Below are 18,060 nucleotides of genomic sequence, written 5' to 3' on the forward strand. Positions count from 1 at the left end.
CCTGGCGGCAACGCGCAGAGGTCACCCCTGGAGCCCATCTGCAGCCCACAGCAGTGGGGCCAGCTCCTGGCAGCCCCTTCCCCCAGCACCCCGGTTTCTTTCCTCCTGACGGTTTCTGGTAATTCCTCGTCAACTGGGACTTGGGCTCTGAGAGGAGCATCCTCGTCCCCGAAGACCGGCTCAGCTGAAAGAACAGGTGAATCACAATGCAGTATCACCCTGAGTGGCCGGCCTGCTCGGATGGCGCACCACTGACCCCAATTTCTGTTGCCAACACAACAGGGAAGAAGCAGGACAGCTGCAGAAGCCCAGAGCAGAGCTATGCCCGGAGAGCGATGCAAACACGTGCGTGTCCAGGGAGGCTGAGACACCAGTCAGCAGTGAACTCTGCACAGGGAGGTGCTGAGCACGCGTCCCTCCCCACTGTTCTCACATCACCCTGCTGCCAACCAGAGGGGAGGCCACAGAAATTCCTTCAGCCCAGCTGAGGGAAGGGAACTGCATCTCCTGCCCTGGACCTGAGCAAGAGCTCTGCCGCCATCGAAGACCACTGGGCATGCAGGCTGGACACACACACTGGGGCCTCGCCAGGAATGCTGTTGGCGTTCAACACCATGCGTGTCCCAAGAATCACAGGGAAGGTTCATGTACTTTCTTGCATGAATTACATATTACATAAATACATTCTCCTCAAAAAAATGCAAACAGGACGCCATCCCCAACCCCCAAGATGGCCTCCCCTGAAAACCATGGGGTGGGGCAGCGTGGGCTGTGCCCCGCCCTGTCCCCACCTGTGCACACACAGGTGCAGATGCCAGGCACCTGCATGCCACCCTGCCATCCGCTCTTCCCTCCCACCTCTCCCCACCTGCCCTGGCCCACCCATATGCCCACGGCTCCACCTCCCTCCAAAAAGCTGCACGACTCAGCTCAGGGCAGACAGCTCATTTAGCCTTTCTGTACTGGACTGGCATGGAGGTGCTTTCAGACATCTTCATCTCAAAGGACGTGGCCTGCGCGAACAGTGGGACCAGTACCCTGGCTGGGGGAGGAGAGTGGTGCAGGGATTCAGGGTGGAGATGGGGCTGGGCCACAGAGAGTGGGGAGGCAGGTGCACACTGGGCCCAGGGAAGGTTCTGGAACCCACACAGAGGCCCTCTGAGGTCCCAGGGGGCCTGGCCCAGGGCTGGCACAGAGTTGGGACCCAAGGAATGGGTAACGGTGAGTCCATGTCCTGCCCACCTGCAAGCCCTCCCCAGGTCGGGGGCAGGCTTATCCTGGGCCAGATGGCTGCCCTGGCCACAAGCAAAAGGGCCCTCCCTGGACCGGGCAGGTGGGGCAGGCCAGCCATCTGCCCTTCCAGCCGTGTGCCCCATCCCAGGGCTCATAGCGCCTGGCCCAGCACAGCCGCTCCGACGGAGATTCCGAGCAGAAAGGGCCATTCATCTCAGAGCTTAACTAGCCTCTTCCAATTAGTAAGGAATAAAATGGCAGCATTTACTCGGAAGAACTGCAATGTGAGATTATTAATTAAATGCACTGCTGCTGAGCCACCACGCACAGGAGGCCAAGCCCTCATTAAAGCAGCATGAGACTAAAGCCGGGAGAAGGAGCAGAGGCGGAGGGGGGAGCCAAACACGAGATGGGGAGAAGAGCCGAGCGGGTGGCAGACACCCGGCACAGCGGCCCTGCAGACCCTCTGTGGAGCACGTGCCTGCCACGGCAGCGTCAAGCCCTCTCTCAGCAAGGCTGGGAGGTGGGCATAAACCAAGTGCACTCAGTAGGTGCTCCAGCAAACACTGGGTCTCGCTGGATGATGAGAGCCCAGTCGCTGGCATCGGTCCCCATGGGGCAGAGGAGAGCCCCTGCCTGGGAACCAGGTCGGGGGCAGCACCTCCTTCCTCACAATGGTGCTGAGCCTCCCAGGGCAACTTCCCGGGGGGGGGGGGCACCACTGATGTTACAGTCTTAGGCCCTGAGACTCTGAGCTCTGGTCTCTCATGGGGGTGAAGGCCTGAAGGGCCATCCAGAAAGGCCAGACCCCAACCCAAAGCAGCAGGTCTGGGTCATGGACTGAGCCAGCCACTGGGCAGGAAAGGCTTCTGCACCAGGCACTTGGGGAAAGGGGGATCACTCGCCACGCTGACTCTGCTTACCCCCTGCAAGTTATTTCTCCTCTGTTTTCCTCCAGCCATGAGGGAGGTCTTCTGAAAGATAATAGGTTGTTCTCAGTTATGACTGTGTGTGGCCAGCAGCTATGCCCTCAACACGAACACACACACACACACACACACACACACACACACACACGCATCCACATGTACCATGTGTGCCTGTACATGTATATCACACGTGTATCACATATGCATGACACACGTGTGCATCACATGCACGCACATACATCACACATGCACGCACATACACACATACATCACATGCACGCGCATACATCACACATGCACGCACACACATCACACATGCACACATACATCACATGCACGCACATACATCACACATGCACGCACATGCACGCATACATCACACATGCACACACATACATCACACATGCAGGCACATACATCACACATGCACACGCATACATCACATGCACGCACATACATCACACATGCACACACATACATCACACATGCACGCACATACATCACACATACATCACACATGCACACACATGCATTCACTCACCCTGTTAGCTGCTCTTGGCCCTATTATCTGCTTACTTACTTGCGTGGTTCTCACCATCTGAAATGATGTTTATTTCTGTCTCCCCCCACACCCTGCCTACATCCATCCAGTCTAAAGAACAGCCCACCGTCTGCTGAGGGAGGGTTGTGACCCCGTTCCCACCCAGAGGCCACAGAAAGCTTGTCTGCAGGCTGGATTCAGCCCCCAGGAGCTTCTCCTGGGCAGAGTGGTCATCATGCCCGGCTCCCCAGCATCTCTCCTGGGTCCCTGCTGGCCTGCATGTTCCTACCCAGCGTGCCGTACCTGCTCTCTGGCTTCCGAGGTAGGAGGACTGCCCTGCCTGGCCCCAGAACCTGCTTTTCTGCATTCAGGCCACTACTGCTACTGGCCTGAGGGTTCCCAGGGCAGCTGGTAGTTGGTGAGTCACCCTCTTGCAGCCTGATGCTCTCCTTCCAGACTGGCCAAACTCCTGGGTGAGGAGAGAAAACTCCCTCCTGCCCCATGTCTGCCTCCACATGGAGCAGCAGCTCACTCCTCCAGCTACCCAGGGCTACCAATCCCAGCCCCGCCTCTTCCCCAGGGACCCCGGGCCTTCCTTCTGATAACACAGCCCCCGCGTTCCTCAGATCAGATGAGGGGGAAGGGCGACACATGACCCAGGCCAGGCCAACCCAACCCCATGAACACAGCTGTGGGACAAGGACTCAACACAAGCTAGTCCATCAGATTAAATCCAGAAACCATTGCTGAAACTATGAGGAAAGAAAAGTTGCTTCCCCTAGGGGTGTTCAACTATGAGAATGAGAGATGGCAGCTGCCTAGTCATTTTTCTTCTTCATGTGAAGAGCAGGAATGAAATCAACACAGAGAACAGAAGAGCTTAAGGAAATGAAAAAGAGACTGAAAATTTACTTAGGCACCTGGATCCAGCCATACCTGAAGCTAGTAGCCCTGGCTATTGGGTGTTTTTTTTTTTTTTCAGATATATTAACAAATCAATTCTTTTTTGCTTAAGCCAATTTCACTGCAATTATTGCAAAATAACTCCTGACTAATAATTCTTTCTCTTCCATATCTTCAAGCTTTCCCTCTCTCCTATATTCTTGTCCTCAGTGTATGAACACCCTTTAAGCCACCTAAAACCCTCCGCGCAAAGAGGCAGTGTTCACACATATATATACATGCACACGTAAATACCACATGCACGTATGTACAGTTGACCGTGGAACAACATGGGATTGAACTGCATGGGTCCACTTATATGTGGATTTTTTTCTCTTATTTTCTTTTTTTTAAGATTTTTATTTATTTATTTGACAGAGAGAGAGTACGAGCAGGGGAAGTGGCAGAGGGAGAAGCAGGTTCCTCACTGAGCAAGGAGCCCAATGCAGGACTCCACCCCAGCACCCTGGGATCATAAGCTGAGCCAAAGGCAGACGCTTGACCAAATGAGCCACCCAGGCGCCCTCTTAGGAATTTTCTTAATAACACTTTTTTCTCTATCTTTATTGTAAGAATACAGTATATAATACATATACAAAATATGTGTTAACTGACTGTTTATGTTATCAGTAAGGCTTCCGGTCAACAGTGGGCTCTTAGTAGTTACATTTAGGGGGAGTCAAAGTTATAAATGGATTTTTGGCTGTGCAGGGGGTTGAAGCCCCTACCTTCCACATCGTCCAAGGGTTCACTGTATACTCAAGTCTTCCCAAGAGGAAAAATCCTGTTGACTGGAAACCTCCCCCTAGTACAGCACTTGTCCCCACGATGCACCCTCTATTCTCTCACCTCTCAGAGGCCAGCCACCCACTCCCCAGACCCCAGACCCTGACGTCTGCAAAGCCCCCACCTCCATGTCGGACCCCATGCAGCCTCCCACTTTAACGAGCCTCTTGAATCTCTCCGCTCAGGTCTGTACCACCTCCTCCATGTGTCCTGTATGTGGTGGGGGACCAAGGAGCACTGTTCTCTGCTCTGGCCGCCCTCTTCCTTCGGTGCTCACTCTCCCTGGGCACCACGGCCCCTACAGCCCTCAGCACAGAGAACCCCCGCCTCGAGCCCCGCTCAGACCCTGCTCCTGCACACACAACCTGCACTCCCAACTGCCTCAGGCCTCCTCCCAGGGAAACTGCCCCGGCGAAGGTTTCCCAGCCAACACGTCTCCACCCTCCCTCCTACCCACCGACCCCGAGGTGCTCCTCCTTGGCCTCTCCCTCACCCCCCCCCCAGGCTCACAGATTCCCAAGCTCCCATCCTGGCCCCTTGGCATTTCCTGAGTAGGATATGCCATCTCTGGTCTGAGACATTAAGGAAGAATATTAAATGATCCATAAAAATGTCTGTTTTATATACATAGTAAATAAAAGCAGGTCGGAGAATGTACAATATGGCCCCTCTTCATAAGTACGCTCGTCCCCATGTGCATTTATGTGAAAGACATGCCCTAAAATGTTGATGAGATTACAGGGGATTTCAATTTTCTCCCTTTGGTTTATTTATGTATTCTGTTTTATTCAATGCTTCGGCACTCTCGGATTGAAGCCAGAACAAAACATCGTAAACCATTGTAAACTGTTGGCACCAGGCATTCCAGGATCTGAGGGACCCAGCACGGGCAGGGAGAGGATCTGAGATGGCCCCCTAACCCATTCCTTCCTCCGACTGGTCCTCACTTACAACTGCATGGCCCAGGCCCAGGGGGCTCTGAGAAGTGAAGAAAACTGCCCAAGGTCACGCAGGAGTGAACCCAAGGCCCCGTTCTCCTTCGCATCACTCAGGTCCTCACTACAGGCTATGATTCACCCCCTCAATTCAGGGCAACCCCTGAAGCAATCCCGGGTGCTCCCGCAGGCCCGAAAATAGAGCTGCATTGCCACAGAAGACACCCAGGAGACACGAGGAGGCCAGGAGCCAATTCTAGATGGCTCGGCAAGGCCGCTGCCAGCCACAGAGTCAGGGAAGCCTCTGGCTGCCTCAGAAACACAAGAAGCAGGACAGGAGGCCCCTCTGGGAGGGCACCAGACAAGGACCTTGGCAGGTCCTCAGACAGGTGGGGCCTGGCCAGGAGGCGCAGTAACCCAGGTGTGGCAGGCACCACGGGAGGGGCCACGGCTCCGTCCAATGAGGACCTGAGGAGGAGCACCGGGGAGACAACACAAGTTGGAGCCCGATCCTCAACTGCAGGTGTCCCCGAGGAAGGGCCCCTGGTAAGGCATCCCCCAGGACCTGGTCCTGCCCATAGACAGGGACGGGAAGGACGGAGAGCCTCCCCGGGTGGAGCCCACCCTGAGCCAGGACCCACAGCCTCCACACAGCCAAGGACCCCTCCCCAGTCCCACAGCTGGCAGGGTCTGCACAGGAAGTGACAGGGGCCTAGTGCCCTCCAGAGGCGAGCACCGACTCAGCTGGTGGCGGGGAGCCCGCTGTGTGTGTCTGACGTAAAATCCATCCCCGGTCCCCTGCTGACAGGCCTTTGGCTCTGTTCCCCTCTAAGTAGCTGTGAAGGAGAACAGCCTGGCAGGAGGGAAGACAATGGGGAGGAGGGGTTTCCTATCAGTCCAGGAGGGCCTGGACCCCCACCCTCCAGCTACAGGACTCCCAAGCTAAAGGTAGAGAGAACACTCTGGGGAGGAAAGGGCAGTGGGACATCACCCCTCACAGGGGACCCAGCACAGACCAGGCAGCCACCACCTTGATCTGGACACCGTCCCACTACGGGCCACAGCACTCACCAAGGTCTCTCAAGGCCACCATAGTGGGTGCCAAACACAGGGGGCAGCCACAGCGGGGACCCATCACTGCCCTCAGGGAACTCCCTGGAGGGCTCTTCAGCCCCACTCCATCAGCTGGAAAAGAACATCCCCTGCCACTCTGGATGGAGGCAGCAAGCGCTCCAGCATTAGTGGCACCTGTGCCCGGCACGACAGATGTGCTGGGGATCTGCAGCTCACTACCACTGGCGAGGTACACTCAGTACAACTCACATGACAGAGGTCCTGACACGTGCCACTGGGTCTTATTATTTTACACATTAAATGAAAAGCCCATGAAACACTCATACACAAGTGTTCATAGTGGCATTATTTATAAGAGCCAAAATGTGGAAAAAAGCCAAATGTCCATCAACTGATAAATGCATTTTTTAAAACTGTGGCATATCCAGGGGTGCCTGGGTGGCTCAGTCGGTTATGCGTCTGATTCTTGATTTCGGCTCAGGTCATGATCTCAGGTTCATGAAACAGAGCCCCATATCAGCCCCACAACTTCGCAGGGAATCTGCTTGAGATTCTCTCCCTCTGCCACCCCCACCCCCCCCCCACTCATGCTCCCTTGAGCTTTCTCTCTCTCTCTCAAATAATCTTTAAAAAAAAAGAATCCGTGGAGGGGCACCTGGGTGGCTCAGTCGGTTAAGCATCTGTGTTCGGCTCAGGTCATGATCCCAGGGTCCTGGGATCGAGCCCCGCATCGGGTTCTCTGCTAGACAGGGAGCCTCCTCCCTCTCCCTCTGCTGCTCCCCGATTGTGCTTTCTCTCTCTCTCTCTCTCTCAAATAAATAAAATCTTAAAAAAAATACTAGTCCAAACAATGGACTATTATTTGTCCATAAAAAGGAATGAAGTTCTTTTTTTTTTAAGGAATGAAGTTCTAACTCATGGAAGAACGTAGGAAATATTACACCAAGAGAAGTCAGACACAAGAGGACAAATACTGTGTGATTCCATGTATATGAAATGCCCAGAATAGCCAAATCTATAGGGACAGAAAGTAGACTAGCAGTTCCCAAGGAGTTGGGGGATGGGGCAATTGAGGGTGACAGCCAAAGGGTATGGGGTTCTTTTTTGGGATGATGAACATGTTCCAATACTGATCGGGTGCTGGTTGCAAAACTGTCAACACACTTCAAGCCACTGAATTTTATTTTAAGTGGCTGAAATATATGGTATGTGAATTACATCTCAATAAAGCCATTAGCCAAAAAAAGGCTGGATGATAATAAAAAAATACAAAGCACATGTGTTGCTATATCATCAATTTTTTTTCAATGTTAATCATTTCATTTCAATAGAATTTGTGTCCTGTGTATTTTGACCTATGCATTAAGAACATCACTCTGATGAAGGGCCCCTGGGCCTGGACAGACTGTTTCTGACACAGAGGGGGTGAGGAGGCATGCCAGCAAACATGGGCTTGGATGCAGCTGTGTCACCTGCCATGACAAGGAGGGAGGGGAAGGCTTCCTGAAACACAGATGGCGAGGAGTCAGCCGGGCACGTGGGGATCCCCGCACTTCAGACAAAGGCCCAGAGGTCATCAGGTCTGCTGCTCTGTCGGCTCTGCTAATGCAACCCCAGGTGCGCCCACAGAACCCCAGCTTCCTTGTGCAGTCACACCCCTGACTCGTCCCTCACACCCTCAGATGGTTTTTTAGGTTCAACAGCAGCCAAGGTAACCGGTCCCTTCCTGTCCTACGACAAGGGCTCTTTCCAACCTGGACACAGCTAACTACTTGATGGGAATGCATGGTCTTTGAGAGCTCCTGTCCCAGGCCCACAGGATGGAAGGGAGGGAAGATAAGGTGCACAGAATCATCTGGAAGTGCCGACTGGTCATGACAGCTCTTGAATGCTGGTCTCCCTGGGGCCATGCTTTACACAGTGGGCAAGGGAGAGCCCCTGGAAGCACTCAGCGGGAGGACACGGTGGAGCTAACCCAAGTGGGGTAACAGGAGGACAAGAGCAGAGAAGAGGCGGACGGAGGTCCAGGACACAGAGACGGCAATGGGCACCCACTGCTCCCCCACAAACGGTGGCCTGGTTTCCCCCTGGCACCTGGGTCTCGGGGCTTCCTACCATAGACTCTCCCTCACTGGAACCACTGGTCATGTGACCAGCCCTGGCCAATGGAAGCCGGCTCCCTGAGCTCTGTCTGGGCCACTGTGATTTGCCAAAGCACACGACCCAACCTGAGCGTATGAGAACCAGCCTCAGGACTCTTGCTGCAAGCCCAGGGCAAAGGAAGGCCTTTCTGCTGGGCTGGCAGGAGGTGCCCGTGAGCCTACAGCCCCCCACTGAGGAGGACAGAGGCGGAGCTGAGACAGGCCTGAGCACCCCTTTTGGCCTGAGCCGGTTTGCACTGGGTTTTCCATCACTTGCAGTGGCAGGAGTCCGGGGCCTGGAGATGGCCTTCGGTGTGCATGAGAGGTCAGGAGCAAGGCCCTCGCAGCCTCTTGGTCCCAACCTCCAGATTCAAGGCCCAAGAAGAAATTAGGAGACAAGCTCTCCACCTCTGGGGATGTTGGGAGGGAGGGACATGTGCTCCTCCCTCCCTGGCCAGCGGTTCCGCCCCCAAAGGCTGTTCCTCCATCTTGCAGAATCCACTCACCATCGAGGCCTGCCTGCCAACTAGACTCTCGTCTCTCCTCCCAGGCTGGAAATCTTTTCCACATCCTGGCTAATTCACTGTTCAGTCGGAGAGGGTTCGGTGGAAGAAACCGCACGTGCGTACGTGTGCGTGCGTGTGCGCGTGCGTGCGCGTGCGTGCGTGTCTGTGCGCGCGCGTGCGCGAGCACCCTCCAACCCGGGCAGCTGCCCCAGGAACGCTGCCTCCACGGGAGGGGATGGCGGACCCTCGGCTTCCGCCCGTGTCCTGACGGGCTCTGGGTGATGTCAGCGGCTCTTGGCCTCGTCCTGTAAACATCTGTTCTCCTTATTCTGACCCAGGAATTCCATTTCTGAACAGTCATGGCCTCATCTGGCGACACGTCCCAGGTGGGTTATGGGACATGGGACCCTGCCTACCCGCAGGGCCTGCCTCCCCAGTCCTCGCAGCCAGGGCTAGACCAGCCCACAGAGTCCTCCAAGCTGATTAATATCCGCACTGCACTTCATGTGTCTCCAAATACTCCCCTACTTTGGTTCCTTGTAGCAGCGCCCTGAGGAAAATACTACCTCCTAGCAACAAGGGCCATTGGCTACTAAGTGCGGGCCACGGCCCGGGCCTTACTTCCTGTAATCCTCCTAATCACCCACCACAGTGGTTACTGCCCCCAGTGTTCACCTCTCCCAGATGAGGGGTAGGAGTCGCAGTGAGTGAGAGGAGCCAGAAACACACACTCGCTGGAGCGGGACCACGTCTGACTTCAGCGCACAGGGCCTTGTCAGAGATGATGATAAACTGAAATCCTGGGAAGGAGGCAGAAGAGGAAGGGATCCGGGGGAGAAACGACCAGCTCCAGAGCCCCTGCAACATCCACCTCAACGCAAGAGAAGGTCTGTGCTGCTGACACAGGAACCGTGCAGGACGTGAAAGCCAGGGAGGAGGGCAAGGTGGTGACCGCAGGGGGCAGCCAGGGCACCCAAAGCTGCGGCGTCCCTCTGGGGGCTCAGTCCCCGCTCATCCCCAGCCTGCGTACAGACCGAGGCGCTCTCCCAGGTTCTCAAGAGAGACTGGAAATCTGGAGCTTTGTAAGAGATTTGTCAAACACTGGGAAGGCCAAACAAAACTCATCTGTGAGTGGACATGGCACACAGCCCACCGGTTGACAAACTCCGCCCTGCACGATGAGAACACTAAAGTGCAGAAATATTTCATTGGTAAGGGGCAAGGCGGGGACTCAAATGGGGCCTCGAAGTCCAAATTCATGTGGAGTTTCAGGCTGGACCTACCCACCAGCCTTCCCCTGAGAGTGTCGTACTGAAACACCTCCCCAGCTGAAACCCAGGACAGTCTTTCAGAGGCAGACATTTTCCTGCCAGCCCTGCAGACAATCCTGCCCCGGGTACACCGCTCCCAGGGCTGTAGGGGAGCCACAGGGCCGATAGCAGCTCCCTGATCTAGCGGGGCGGTGGGAGGGGGCTTTGGTCACGGCCACCCATCCCCCACAAACCACCATACATCCATGTCCTGTGCTCACTTGACACAACCAGCCAGGAAAACAAAAGATGCTCCACCACAGGTAAGTGAAGATACAAGGTCCACTTATGCCAGACATGTCCACCAGCAGCATTCAAGAACAAAAAGGAGAACCTGGTTCTTGTCTCCCCTAGACAGCAGCCAGCCAGCCGCCCTGAGAACATGGTTTAGCGCCCATGCAAAATTACTAAAATTCAATTTTTACACTCTCACCAATGTAAGAAGACATAAAATGAATAAATATTGAAAAAGAAGACACAAAAATATGTATTGCAGGAGATAATTGTACACTTCTTAGAAAATCCTCCCCCCAAAGAAATCCACCAAAAAAAAAGAAAAAAATAATACAGAAGTTCATTAAGATGCCTAGATGCGAAATAAGTATAGAAATTTGCATATCTGGAATGCAAACTGGGAAACATCCCATCGAGAGATCTTACAAGGACTTTTTTCATGATTATCCGTGTTTTGCACTCGTGCCACTGTGATAACTAACGGAAGGCTGATTTTGCTGAGGCTCACGAGGAAGATGGGAGGCACTGGATGCTAAAGAGCAGAAACAGATGGGACTTGGGTTCACCAGGTCAACTGTGGCTGTCAAGTGTTTAGCTGCAGTTGTGCAAATGTGTATTTAATTTGTACCAACATATTGACGGTAGATCCGTTTGCGCTTTGGGAATGAAAGCGTCTCAACTCGGAGAATATCATTCATCTGGAACAAGTACGTCCCAGGTACCCTAAGTAAAAATGGTCATCCAGTATTCTAGGTTTAAAAATGTTCCTAGTTATCCATAATAACCTACTACAAAATAGGATCTAAAAGATCCCATTCACAATGGTGATAAAATTCTAAGACTCATAGTAATAAACCTACCGGGAATAGATTTTAAAAGATGTGAATCAATGTTCTTCTTATTTCCCTGAGAAAATGAAACATCGTGAGGATGCCATTCACTTGTTCAACAAAGATTTGCTGAGGCCCCACTGTGTGCTTGACACTATGGTAAGCATGCAATATCATCCAAAATAAAGATCCTCTTAGGGTACTGTTTAAGATCATAAGCAAACAAACCCAAAATCCATTTGGAAAATGGACAAAAACAGTCAAAACATTTTTTTAAAGTCATGATGGTGATAACCTGCCCTGTTGGATATTAAAGCATATCATTAAGGAATAAAGGGATTCGTGTGGGTACAAAATAAAAGAGGCCAGAAATAAGCCAGAGCACCTCCACGAGCTTCACAGATTAGGGAGTGCACATCCCAAAGGCACAAGGAAAGGGGTGAATTTGTAAATCTATGGCACTGGGACACAGAGCGGCAATTTAGAAAAAATAACTAAAAGCCCACACCTCACGCAGTACAGGAAACACACTTCACTTGAATTAAAGGAGTTAAATATTTGAAAATCAAAATACATGCCACAGAGCACTTCTCTGAAAGGCTGATTATTTTCCACGACCCGAATAAACAGAAGAAATTAACAGCAGAGACCCGGCAGAGTTGACCAGAAGAACTCAAAAGTCGGCAAGGTAACAATAAGAAGGGGAGTGCTGTGGCTATAAATCTGCCCAAGCTCACAAAGGGTGAATGAACGCAGGGAGAAAGGGAGATGAATGAATGCACGGATTCTGGTGGCCTTGTTGGTGGGGCAGATGCCGGGCACCGCCTTCTCCCCGCCCCTCCAGGGCTGTCGTCCTCCACACAGCTTTGGCTACCCTCCACTCCATCCACTCCCAGACTCTGAGCAGAGCTTGGCCTCCTGCACCCCCGTGCACCCCTATGCCCAGGAGCCCTCGTGCAGGACACTGTCTGCACAACCTTCCATGGAAGCCCTGGCTCAGTGCACAGCTTCCCCAGTGAGGACACTTGCCCACAAGGGCCTGGGCACCCCAACAGGAAAAACGGCACTCAAAGGCCAGGCCGCCCTATCTGAGGTGGGGGCTACTCTGACAGCACAGGGGCTTGGCCTTAACCTTGTTTGCCAAAATGCACCAAGAGCTTGGCCTCCAAGGACAGAAGAAGGGACTCCCCTGCCTGCTGCAGTAATGAACCCTGCTGTGTGGGTTGGGGGTGGGGTGATGTGTCTGGAGTTCCAGCTGCACCAGCAGGAGCCCAGGCCGTGGGCTCTGTGTGACCTGGGGTAGGTCACTCCCCCTCCCTGAGCCCCGCCTTCCTCCCAGTACAGGGGGATGAGATCCCGTTTCCAGTGTCACAGGAGGTGAGGAGTGAATAGGAACGTGCAGGCACAGCCTGGGTCAGAGTGTGTGACCAGTGATGAAGAGCCCATCACCAAGGAAGGGTCACCCAGGAGTCCTGGTTGACCAAGTTGGGGGGCTCACTTTGGGAAAGAAGGGGAGGACAGAGAGGGGAGGGGAGAGGAAGGGAAGGGGGGAGGAAGAGAAGGGAGGAAGGGAGAAGGGAAGGAGGAGAAAAGAGGGCATGGCAGGGTGGGGAGAGAGGGAAGAGAGACAAGAGAAGGAAGGCATGCCCAGGAAAGAAAGGGATGGAAGGGCTTCTGGCCTCTGAGCCAGGACCCTGCTCTACTCCCTGGGGGCTGCTCAGGAAACAGGCCTTCCCTCTGTCAGCTGAGCTGAGCCCTGGCCTGGGACCTGTCCTCACTCCGCATGCAGGTCTCAGACCAGCCACTCCGGGCTAGGACATACCCAAATGCCCGGGAGGCCCAGACCTCGGCTCGAGGCTAGTGAGCTCACACCAGTGGCCCGCAGTCAGCCAGCGGAGCTGAGGAGCTGAGGGCGGAATGGAGGCGAGGGGGTTGGGAGCTTCACAGGGCCCAGGATCTGGCTGGGGGGCAATGAGGGGCATCAGGGCAGACAGCACCCCTGTCCCCACTCTGCCCACAGGGCCTGCAGGATCACTACCAAGTGAGTTCTACCCACCCACTGCGTGGACGGTCAGCCTCAGCCTTTCCTCTTGTCTGCCACGCTCTGTATTTCCAGATGAGAGACCAGAGGGCAAAAAGGGTCAGGAGCTGACACCACAGCGGCAGCTTCCGTGGTCCCAGGCCACCTGGAGGCCTGGCTGTCCCTCTTGGACATCTCCTTCCACCCCAACCCTCCCAACGAGTTTGGATCCCAAACCTTCAAGGCCAACCAGCTTATTCCCCTTCACTCCCTCAAAGACACGAGCCCTCCCAGGCAGGTGGTGCGGCCACTGGGGAAACTGAGGGTCACAGGCCAGCCAAGTGGGGAGTCAGCCCCAAACCTGGTTCTGTCCGACCTCTGCCTCTAGGTCAGTGGGTGCCCACTGGCCGTGCATAAGACTCTCGTGTGTAGCTCTTGAAAAACACAGACCCCCAAGTCCTACCCACATTCGATAAGCCAGAGTTTCTCAGGCTGGGGCCTCGACACAAGCGTTGTTCAAAGCTGCCCAAATCCCATGCCCATCTGTGGCCAGACAGAGACAACACAATGGAAAACAATTTTATCCTCTACACAACGGGCCACAGATTTCCCCTACAGGGACCGACAGTCTTTGAGAAAAGACCTTCTAGAAGCATGTGGGAATAAAAGTACCAGTGAGACCCCCGGGTGGGAGAGGGGGCGTGTGGGCAGGAGCCAACCACTGCACAAGGTGGGGAGACTCAGGAAAAACTCAAGGTAGGGAGAGACACCGCTGAGAGGACAGTCCAGCGTGTCAAGGTGGCAATTCTCCCCCACGTGGGCTTTCTAAGAACTGGTTCCAGCTCTCCTGGAAGCCACCTGCTTGGCTGGGCAGTTCAGCCTCCTTCCTCAGCGGTGCTCCCCAGATGCTTCCTGTGGGGGCGGGGGGGCCTGATGGCTGTAAGCGGGGCTGCCTTACATTTCAGGGCCAACAAGCAGGCAACTCAGGGGACCCGTCAGCAGCCCCGAGTCCCAGGTCCTCGGGAAACGCAGCCCCTGGGAATTGTATAAGACCTCCGGCTATGGGGGGCGGGGGCTGGGGGGGCGGTGGTATGGGAGGTGTTAGACACATTTTATCTAGATTTCAGCTCCTTTGCTGATAAAAATAGGACCTTAGAAAACTAGAATTCAGAAGATATTGCCTTCCCACGAAATCCATCTTAGTCCACGAGCAAGCACTATATTTTATTAAGCAGACAAATGCCAGGGGCGTTCCCATCAAAGCCAGGCGCAGACTCGGCTGCACAAAGCTGCTGCTGTTACTTAACATTACTCTGAAGGTTCTAGATGGTGCAGATTGGAAATGAGCCTCCGAAATTATCATCATTTACAGACAGTACAACTGTATACCTAGAAACCCCAGGGGAATCCACAAAGATATATTAGAATTAATGAGGTCAATCAAGCAGCTTGATTAAAGATAACTATATAAAAATCAATAGCCTTCCTGTATACCAACGATAGATGGAAATGATTCCATAAACAATAGCAAAAAGGAAAAAAAAATCCTTGAAATGACCCTGATTTAAAACAATGGGTGACCCCTATAAAATGTGTGTAATACTTTACTGAGCAACAGCAAAGCAGAATTAAATCAATTGAAAAATACACCGTGTTCCTGGTAAATACTGTAAATTATGTCAATTCCACCTTTAATTGGTTTCTAAGTTTCATTTACTGTCAATCAAATTCGCAAGGGATGTTTTTAACCTGACAAAACAATTCTAAAATTCAATTGAAAGAAATAAACAGAGGTGACCAGCCAAGAAAATTTTGCAAAAGAATAACAGCAAAAAGGGAAGTATCCAGCCAGATGTCTCAAAGTAGCACTGCCCAAGAGAAATGTAATGAGAACTTCACATGGAGCCACGTTGGAAGAAAAAAAAAAAGGTGAAATTAGTTTCAGCAATATATCTTACTTTAACCAGTATACCCGAAATATTATCATTTCAACCTATACTCGATACTTTTAGATTATCAGTGAGATATTTTATATTCTTTTATTTTTTTGTACTAAGTCTTTGAATACTGAGTATTTTACGCTCGGGCACCTCTCACTTCGATCCAGCCACGTTTCAAGTAGTCGATAGCATCCCCTGGCTCATAGCTACCGTGATGGACAGTATAACTATAAAGCAGCTAATTCTTTAAATATCACAGCTTTAAGGCTCTAGTGAGAAACAGTTTAGTACTGGTAGAAGAACAGAGTGACCGAAACAGAACTCATCTGTGATAGCGGTTAACCCAACATTTCGTTTGCAACTGATGGGAGATGGCAAAATCCATTAAGAACACAAATATATTCATATTCACAGCTCTTGAGCCACTTTTTCTCATACCTCCAGAAGCTCTGTCGCAAACAGACTAGCCACTTAGACAAATCTTGCATGAAACAGAAATACACCTTATTTGCCACATGGTCCCAAATCCCTGCTTTCTAAGGAGAAATATCCAGGCTCGGAGATGAATCCTTGAATATGCTGCTCACAGAGCCAGCAGGGGCTGGTCCCTCTGATGTGAATGACCCAGTCTCTGTTGCTGCTCTACTTCTCAGCACAAGAATTACATGTCAGCTCTCAGACATGGCCTTGAAATCACTTGTAACATAGTAACAACAACAATTAAAAAAAAACCTGCATGTCCAGGACTCTAGACACACATTTTTCACATTTACCACCTCTAAAGTCAGGATGAAATCACTAGGTCTTATCACCACCCGCAGCTAAAAAACCACGCAGTGGCTGGCATTGCCTGGCACGCACCAACCCGGCCATGGCATGTCACTCATGTGCCATCCCTTACTTGAATTGCGTGTAGGGTCAGCACTTCCTGTGTTGAGAGGCTTGCCACCCAAAATGTCTTCAAGATGTCACACCATGATGGCAAAAAAATTATGGTGTGTGCACAAAGGCACAGAGACAACGGAGTGGGTAGCTTTGGCATCAGTGAGGAATGTCCCTGGAGGAAGGACTGTAACTCCACAGTTGACTAAAAAGAGGAAGACACCCAGAAGTGAAGAAGGCAGTCACACGCTAAGTAAGCCAAGCAAGTGAGAAGGGAGGAATGGCCCACTGTTTGGAGCAACTAGGGGCAGGGCGGCTGGTGCCTACGCCCCTTAGGACTGTAGTTCAGGTGCCATGGTGCGGTTTAATTGAGAGTGTCTGCTCTTACTTGGTGTGCCCTATAACTGATGGTACCTTAGATCTGATAAAATGCATAAATGGCCAACATCTCCCGAACCCTAGGCCTGGGCTAAGTACTTGTTGCTGTGCACCCATCCTTCCAATGCCCAGCAAGTATGGGCAGGTTCCTCCCCCGACTTTGCAAGCCAAGGAAAAGAGGTTTAGTGCATTTCAGTCCTTGTCCAGGCTGCCCAGCTATGCGGGGCAGAGACAACTGTGTGACACAGCAGCCTCCAGTCCACACCGAGTCCGTGCTCGTGTGAAACCTGCAGGGCAAGGTGGGGCAGTGCAGGGCCTGCCTAGCCCCTCCGCACTGCCTGGGCTTAGGTTCTGGATGCAGAGTTCCCTCTGCCTCCAAGCAGAAACTGTGCACCCCACTCCACAGGCCTAGAGTAGACGTTCAAGGTAATTGAAATTCATGGATGAGCCTGAGGAGTCAGCTCCAGGCTCTGTAACAACTTCTCCATATTAATGGCAGCACCGCAGACCCAGTGGACAGTTGACATTTAATATGAAACATAAGCAGCAGAACAAGAGGCTCCTACCTGGGCCCTCCCATTCCAGAGCGCCTGCCAGTGGGAGAGGAGGGGCCTGAGGTGGTGCCAAGATTTAGAGGGCTAGGGTCTTCCTCTCCCCTCGGTACCTCTCCCCCCGTTCAGTCCCCTCCCCTGCAGGAAGCCCCTGCCAAGAACACACACGACCACATATACACACTCACACTCCTCACTCAAATAGGCAGACATGTACCCCTACAGACACGCACATGCACACTCACACTGATGCACACACTCACACACATGCTCACTCCAATGCACAAACTCACAAGCACAGACACACATTCACATGCAGGTACATATTCATGTCACACTCATACAGATATGTATTCACATGCACACACAAGCACACCATTCCACATACACACACGTTCCCATGCAGAGGCGCACAAACATGCACATATGTTCCCCCAGGCTGCCCAAGCAGGGGAGGGCAATGAGGATAATGAAGGATGTGTCTGCCTGCTAGTACAGGACCCAGGGTCCCAAGAAGGGCCCCACATTCATTTGTCCCTATGGGTCTCAGAGACCAGAGTGGGGAGGCCCAGGCCACAGCTCAGGCCACCACACTGCAAAGCCAGCCTGGATGCTAGATGGGCACACCAGGTCACGGGAAGAGGGGAAGGGGGGTGTCCCTGTGGCTCAAGGCAGATGAGCTCCCCCATGGCTGTGGCACTCATGGTCCTCACAGCAGGCCTAGGTGAGGATCTGGCCTTCCCTGCCTCCTAGCTGACCCCTGGCATCACTCCACACTCACCAAGTGCTGGGGGCACAAGGGGACAGGCAGCCACGGCTGGCCATGGG

The 18,060-nt window shown here is 52.9% G+C and overlaps 1 protein-coding gene across 1 annotated transcript in view; it reads right to left on the reverse strand.

Moving 5' to 3' along the window:
• The window catches only part of ADAMTS2 (ADAM metallopeptidase with thrombospondin type 1 motif 2), a 221,796-nt gene that overhangs the window by 192,387 nt on the left and 11,349 nt on the right, over positions 1–18,060 (reverse strand). The window lies entirely within an intron of this gene.

The sequence above is a fragment of the Zalophus californianus genome, chromosome 5, assembly GCF_009762305.2.
Source record: "Zalophus californianus isolate mZalCal1 chromosome 5, mZalCal1.pri.v2, whole genome shotgun sequence".
In the NCBI taxonomy this organism is placed as follows: Eukaryota; Metazoa; Chordata; class Mammalia; order Carnivora; family Otariidae; genus Zalophus; species Zalophus californianus.